This window comes from Lutjanus erythropterus, chromosome 9 (genome assembly GCF_056507025.1).
Source record: "Lutjanus erythropterus isolate fLutEry1 chromosome 9, fLutEry1.hap2, whole genome shotgun sequence".
NCBI lineage: Eukaryota > Metazoa > Chordata > Actinopteri > Lutjaniformes > Lutjanidae > Lutjanus > Lutjanus erythropterus.
This window is the reverse complement of record NC_139325.1, coordinates 32,003,835-32,014,004: the sequence shown is the minus strand read 5'-3', so window position 1 is coordinate 32,014,004 and position 10,170 is coordinate 32,003,835.

Sequence of the window (10,170 nt, the reverse complement as noted above, 5' to 3'; positions counted from 1 at the left end):
AATGCAAACTATCCCTTTAACAGCAGGTTGCTGTCTTTTTTTTAAAAAACACAAGTAACTTCATCCTCACCCCTGTCTAGTACCTGAAACATGAATATTTGTTGACTTTATCTCACTTTAATGTTTCAAACCGTGCGAAAAGCTGAACAAATATTTCTGCGTTTTCTATCCCCTAACATTGAGCTTTGACAAAAAAAAAAAAAAAAAAGCCTTGTAGATGAACTGTGAAAACGGCAACACAACTGTACATTTTGTCTGTCCTGCATGGAGCACTTTAATGTTCCTGGTCTTAGTCTGTTTATTCGTGATGATGTCACCTTATTAAGACTGCTTTGAAACCTGTATTCACACCACTTCATCGAGTAGTATTCCACATGCATACGCCTGTAAATACAGTCTGACCATGTCATCCGACTGTCCGGGACCACTGACGCATATATCCGGGACATTTTGGGGAACGTGTCATGCTTAGTCAACGTAATTTCAGATGAATTACCGAAGTTGATAAGTCATGCAAAAGTGTCGTCGAGTTTTACCACCAGCTTTCTGCGTTTGAGAAACTGAAAAAAATCATTCATTGATTTCTGACTCATAAAAACGGTGGTACTCATCAGCTAATAGTCCACAGATTTTTATCAATGGCGATCTCGCTGTAATGGAGTACTTTAGGATGTTAGGACTGTGGTGTGTAACTTGTAAGAGGTGTAACTTTAGTCCGTGAAACAGAATGATACTTGAATTAGAGTACTAGTCGTTATTTCTGATTATGTGTCTGGTTTATATTAGGCATGTCTGCCATTTTTGTCTGCTGTTGCCTATTGTTACGGTTGCCATGACTTTACTGAAATAGACACTGGGTGACTTGACTAACGGACGGGCCTACTGATACTGTATCACTGCTTCAACCTTGTGTATATTGACATTAAATTTCAAGAGACACACACTAAGGGGGAGAGAACTTGAAGAAAAGAGATTATGTATGCATGAGAGAAAACAGCACAGCTTTTAGGCTACTCAGAGCGATCTGGTTAAGAGCACATCACAGAAGCACTGTTCAAATGCATTTTAATGGTGTCAAATGACAATTCTAAATATGCTGTACATATACACTTTTTGCCAAAATAATAAAAAGTATGGTTTTATTAGAGGCCTTGTCTGAGCGTGTGTATTATTTGGGTGCTCTCGCCCAGGTGGGACGGCGGCAGGTGTCCAAAGGAGTCCGTCTAATATCTGTAAATCACATTTAGAATTTGTTCTCATTACACGAGTCCATTAAAGTAAAACACCACGGGGACGGACACGCAGTCTGATGTAGGCTAGCCTAATTATTTCACAGTCGCTGCCTGAATCCCACGCTGCTGCTGCTGAAGTGCAGAGTCACAACACACCGCCTGTCTGTACTTGTTCTCTTCTAAGAGTCTAAACAGCTTTTACCCCGAGCGCTGCCGCCGTCTTCAAAGGAAGATTACAAACTTCTGACATTGTTTGGTAATGATTTGTGATGTGACGCTCAGTTATTTTATGAAGTAATAAAATACTTTGTCCTTCTCATCTGTCCACATCTGCATACAGCATGAAAGATGTAGCAGCCAATAACGTAACACCATTAATGTAATAAGTGCCAATAACATAACTTTTTTTTTTTTAGCTCTTAATGTAATAAGAGTCGATGCAATAACTAGTCAGTGATGTAATAACTTTCTGTTCCTAATGTAATAAAAGTTAAATAATTTTTCCTTTCTTAATTAAATAAAAGTTAATGTAATAACTGGCCAACAATGTCAGAATTTTCTGTTCTCAATAACTGAAATATTATTACATTAACTTTATTACATTAAGGACAGGAAAATTATTACATGAAGTTTTTTAGATTAGGAACATAAACTATTACATTATTAGCCAGTTAAAACATTGTTGACTTGAAAAGTTATTAAATTAACTTATGAAATTAAGACCAGAATAATTATTTAACTTTTATTACATTAAGTATGGAAATGTTCTTAATGTAATAAAAGTCAATGTAAGAACTTTTCTGCTCTTAATGCAGACTAATAAAAGTCGATAATGTACAAACTGTCCAACAATGCAATAATTTTTTAGTCAATGTAATGGCTGGCCAGTAATGTAATACATTTCTGAGCCAATAATATAATAACTTTTTCCCCAAAAAATTACATTATTGCCTCCTGTTATATTATTGGCTGAGTTAAAAAATTAGCCAATAATTTTATAATACTCTTTCATCACTATGTGTACATTTTATTTATTGGTGTAAAGTGTTACACACACAATGACACACAATATAATATTTTATCTGTTCTTAATGTAACAAAAGTCGATAATGTAACAATTGGCCGATAAAGTTATAAAATTCCTGAATCAATAAGATAATAACTTTTCCCCATAATGTAATAAGTTATTACATCATTGGCCGAGTTAAAAAAAAATGAGCCAATAATGTAACAATACTCTTACATCACTGTGTTTTATTTATTGGCTGTAAAGTGTTACACCTCCATGACACTTAGCTTTACTCTTTTAATAGTGGATACTTGTTAAAATGCAGCTGTTGCCCTGAGGCAACAATGTGCCATCATGGAAAGTTGCAATGTTGCCTGCAACAGTGAACCATTATGGAATCACTATAGCAAACACAACACTGACCACTGGCCTATTTGGGTGGAGAAAAAGGGCAGATGCAGATACCCTGGATTTAAGGGTATAGTGAAATCACAGTGGACAAAATGTGTCACCTGCCTGTGCTTCACTCCTGAAAAAAACTGCTTCATGGAGTTCCATAAGCACTGAGCAGCAACACCACAAGTGATGGCAACACATGTCAGGAAAGACACGGGGGACTGACAGAAAACATGCACTGAAATGAAGCAGTGATGATCAAACACTGGAATTTGTTGTTTTTGTTTTTCAAATGGTTATGGTACTGGTTATCTTTGTTGATTTAAGTAGTTTAAAGTTTTATACTTTACACATTTATTTCAATGGGTTGTTCCTAAATGGTACAATGTTGCCTACAGGCAACATTTAGCCAAGAAACTTTTTTAATTCTTTTTAAAATTCTTTTTAATTTAAAATTTAAAATGAATTGTGACTTCTTGATGTTATTGAATATTTTTGCATATGTTTATGAAATAAACAATGTTCAAATTGGAAAAGGAACGTTCTTTTTCACTTATGCACCATTATGGTACAATGTTGCCTACAGGCAACGAACCCCAAAAACTTCCAAAAATAAAAATAAAAATAAAATTTCTTCAGATTATGTTTATTTAGTCTATTTTGAGACATAAAAACACATATCCCTCACTGGCATCATAATGTGTACCATAGAGGGATATGACCATACATACATACATACATACATACATACATACATACATACATACATATGAGCATACATACATACATACATATGACCATACATACATACATACATATGACCATACATACATACATACATACATACATACATACATAAATACTTATGACCATACATGCATACATATGACCATACATACATACATGCATACATATGACCATAAATACATACATACATACATACATATGACCATGCATACATTCATATGACCATACATACATACATATGGTCATACATATGACCATGCATACATACATACATACATACATACATACATATGAGAATACATACATACATACATATGAGCATACATACATATGAGCATATATACATACATACATATGACCATACATACATACATACATACATACACACATACATACATACATATGACCATGCATACATACATATGAGCATACATACATACATATGGTCATGCATACATACATATGAGCATACATACATACATACATACATATATATGACCATACATACATACATACATACATACATACATATATATGACCATACATACATACATACATACATACATACATACATATGACCGTACATACATACATACACATGAGCATACATACATACATGCATATGACCATACATGCATACATACATACATACATACATACATACATACATATGACCATACATACATACATACATATGACCATGTATACATACATATGAGCATACATACATACATATGACCATACATACATATGAGCATACATACATACATATGACCATACATACATACATACATACATACATACATACATACATACATACATATGACCATACATACATACATACATACATACATACATACATACATATATATATATAAATTCTTTTTATAATTCTTCTTAATTTAAAATTTAAATGAATTGTGACTTCTTGATGTTATTGAATATTTTTGCATATGTTTATGAAATAAATAATGTTCAAATTGGAAAAGGAACGTTCTTTTTCACTTATGCACCATTATGGTACAATGTTGCCTACAGGCAACGAACCCCAAAAACTTCCAAAAATAAAAATAAAAATAAAAATAAAATTTCTTCAGATTATGTTTATTTAGTCTATTTTGAGACATAAAAACACATTTCCCTCACTGGCATCATAATGTGTACCATAGAGGGATATGACCATACATACATACATGCATACATGCATACATACATACATACATGTGACCATGCATACATACATACATATGAGCATACATACATACATACATACATACATATGAGCATACATACATACATACATACATACATACATACATACGAGCATACATACATATGACCATACATACATACATACATACATACATACATACATACATACATACTTATGACCATACATGCATACATATGACCATACATACATACATACATGCATACATATGACCATACATACATACATACATACATATGACCATGCATACATTCATATGACCATACATACATACACACATACATACATACATATGGTCATACATATGACCATGCATACATACATACATACATACATACATACATACATACATACATACATATGAGAATACATACATACATACATACATATGAGCATATATACATACATACATATGACCATACATACATACATACATACATACACACATACATACATACATATGACCATGCATACATACATATGAGCATACATACATACATATGGTCATGCATACATACATATGAGCATACATACATACATACATACATATATATGACCATACATACATACATACATACATACATACATATATATGACCATACATACATACATACATACATACATACATACATATGACCGTACATACATACATACACATGAGCATACATACATACATGCATATGACCATACATGCATACATACATACATACATACATACATACATACATATGACCATACATACATACATACATATGACCATGCATACATACATATGAGCATACATACATACATATGACCATACATACATATGAGCATACATACATACATATGACCATACATACATACATACATACATACATACATACATACATACATACATATGACCATACATACATACATACATACATACATACATACATACATACATATATATATATAAATTCTTTTTATAATTCTTCTTAATTTAAAATTTAAATGAATTGTGACTTCTTGATGTTATTGAATATTTTTGCATATGTTTATGAAATAAATAATGTTCAAATTGGAAAAGGAACGTTCTTTTTCACTTATGCACCATTATGGTACAATGTTGCCTACAGGCAACGAACCCCAAAAACTTCCAAAAATAAAAATAAAAATAAAAATAAAATTTCTTCAGATTATGTTTATTTAGTCTATTTTGAGACATAAAAACACATTTCCCTCACTGGCATCATAATGTGTACCATAGAGGGATATGACCATACATACATACATACATACATGCATACATGCATACATACATACATACATGTGACCATGCATACATACATACATATGAGCATACATACATACATACATACATACATATGAGCATACATACATACATACATACATACATACATACGAGCATACATACATATGACCATACATACATACATACATACATACATACATACATACATACTTATGACCATACATGCATACATATGACCATACATACATACATACATGCATACATATGACCATACATACATACATACATACATATGACCATGCATACATTCATATGACCATACATACATACACACATACATACATACATATGGTCATACATATGACCATGCATACATACATACATACATACATACATACATACATACATACATATGAGAATACATACATACATACATACATATGAGCATATATACATACATACATATGACCATACATACATACATACATACATACACACATACATACATACATATGACCATGCATACATACATATGAGCATACATACATACATATGGTCATGCATACATACATATGAGCATACATACATACATACATACATATATATGACCATACATACATACATACATACATACATACATATATATGACCATACATACATACATACATACATACATACATACATACATACATATGACCGTACATACATACATACACATGAGCATACATACATACATGCATATGACCATACATGCATACATACATACATACATACATACATACATATGAGCATACATACATACATACATATGACCATGCATACATACATATGAGCATACATACATACATATGACCATACATACATATGAGCATACATAGATACATATGACCATACATACATACATACATACATACATACATACATACATATGACCATACATACATATATACATACATACATACATACATATATATATATAAATTCTTTTTATAATTCTTCTTAATTTAAAATTTAAAATGAATTGTGACTTCTTGATGTTATTGAATATTTTTGCATATGTTTATGAAATAAATAATGTTCAAATTGGAAAAGGAACGTTCTTTTTCACTTATGCACCATTATGGTACAATGTTGCCTACAGGCAACGAACCCCAAAAACTTCCAAAAATAAAAATAAAAATAAAAATAAAATTTCTTCAGATTATGTTTATTTAGTCTATTTTGAGACATAAAAACACATTTCCCTCACTGGCATCATAATGTGTACCATAGAGGGATATGACCATACATACATACATACATACATACATACATGCATACATGCATACATACATACATACATGTGACCATGCATACATACATACATATGAGCATACATACATACATACATACATATGAGCATACATACATACATACATATATACATACATACATAAGAGCATACGTACATACATACATACATATGACCATACATACATATGACCATGCATACATACATATGACCATACATACATACATACTTATGATCATACATGCATACATATGACCATACATACATACATATAACCATACATACATATGACCATGCATACATTCATATGACCATACATACATACACACATACATACATATATACTTATGATCATACATGCATACATATGACCATACATACGTACATACATACATACATACATATAACCATACATACATATGACCATGCATACATTCATATGACCATACATACATACACACATACATACATACATATGGTCATACATATGACCATGCATACATACATACATACATATGAGCATACATGCATACATACATACATACATATGAGCATGCATACATTCATACATGTGACCATACATACATACATACATACATATGACCATGCATACATAGATACATGTGACCATACATACATACATACATACATATGAGCATACATACATATGAGCATATATACATACATACATATGACCATACATACATACATACATACACACATACATACATACATATGACCATGCATACATACATATGAGCATACATACATACATATGGTCATGCATACATACATATGAGCATACATACATACATACATACATACATATATACATACATATATATGACTATACATACATACATACATACATATATATGACCATACATACATACATACATACATACATACATACATATATAACTTCTTTTTATAATTCTTTTTAATTTAAAATTTAAAATGAATTGTGACTTCTTGATGTTATTGAATATTTTTGCATATGTTTATGAAATAAACAATGTTCAAATTGGAAAAGGAACGTTCTTTTTCACTTATGCACCATTATGGTACAATGTTGCCTTCAGGCAACGAACCCCAAAAACTCCCAAAAAAAAAAATAAAAATAAAATTTCTTCAGAATTTGTTTATTTAGTCTATTTTGAGACATAAAAACACATTTCCCTCACTGGCATCATAATGTGTACCATAGAGGGATATGACCATACATACATACATACATACATACATACATACATATGACCATACATACATATGACCATGCATACATACATATGGCTATACATACATACATACATACATACTTATGATCATACATGCATACATATGACCATACATACATACATACATACATACATACATACATACATACATACATACATACATACATACATATAACCATACATACATATGACCATGCATACATTCATATGACCATACATACATACACACATACATACATACATATGGTCATACATATGACCATGCATACATACATACATACATACATACATATGAGCATACATGCATACATACATACATACATATGAGCATGCATACATTCATACATGTGACCATACATACATACATACATACATACATATGAGCATACATACATATGAGCATATATACATACATACATATGAACACACATACATACATACATACACATGAGAATACATACATACATATGACCATGCATACATACTTATGATCATACATGCATACATATGACCATACATACATACATACATACATACATACATATGACCATACATACATATGACCATGCATACATTCATATGACCATGCATACATACATATGAGCATACATACATACATATGACCATGCATACATACATATGAGCATCCATACATAAATATGACCATGCGTACATACATATGACCATACATGCATACATATGACCATACATACATACATACATACATACATATGACCATACATACATATGACCATGCATACATTCATATGACCATACATACATACACACATACATACATACATACATACATACATATGGTCATACATATGACCATGCATACATACATACATACATATGAGCATACATGCATACATACATACATACATATGAGCATGCATACATTCATACATGTGACCATACATACATACATACATATGAGCATACATACATACATATGACCATACATACATACATACATACATACATACATACATACATACATACATATATATGACCATACATACATACATACATACAAACATATATATATAAATTCTTTTTATAATTCTTTTTAATTTAAAATTTAAAATGAATTGTGACTTCTTGATGTTATTGAATATTTTTGCATATGTTTATGAAATAAACAATGTTCAAATTGGAAAAGGAACATTCTTTTTCACTTATGCACCATTATGGTACAATGTTGCCTACAGGCAACGAACCCCAAAAACTTCCAAAAATAAAAATAAAAATGAAATTTCTTCAGATTATGTTTATTTAGTCTATTTTGAGACATAAAAACACATTTCCCTCACTGGCATCATAATATGTACCATAGAGGGATATGACCATACATACATACATACATACATACATACATACATATGACCGTACATACATACATAGACATGAGCATACATACATACATGCATATGACCATACATGCATACATACATACATACATACATATGAGCATACATACATACATACATATGAGAATACATACATACATATGACCATGCATACATACATATGAGCATACATACATACATATGACCATACATACATATGAGCATACATACATACATATGACCATACATACATACATACATACATACATATGAGCATACATACATACATACATACATACATACATACATATATATATATATAAATTCTTTTTATAATTCTTCTTAATTTAAAATTTAAAATGAATTGTGACTTCTTGATGTTATTGAATATTTTTGCATATGTTTATGAAATAAATAATGTTCAAATTGGAAAAGGA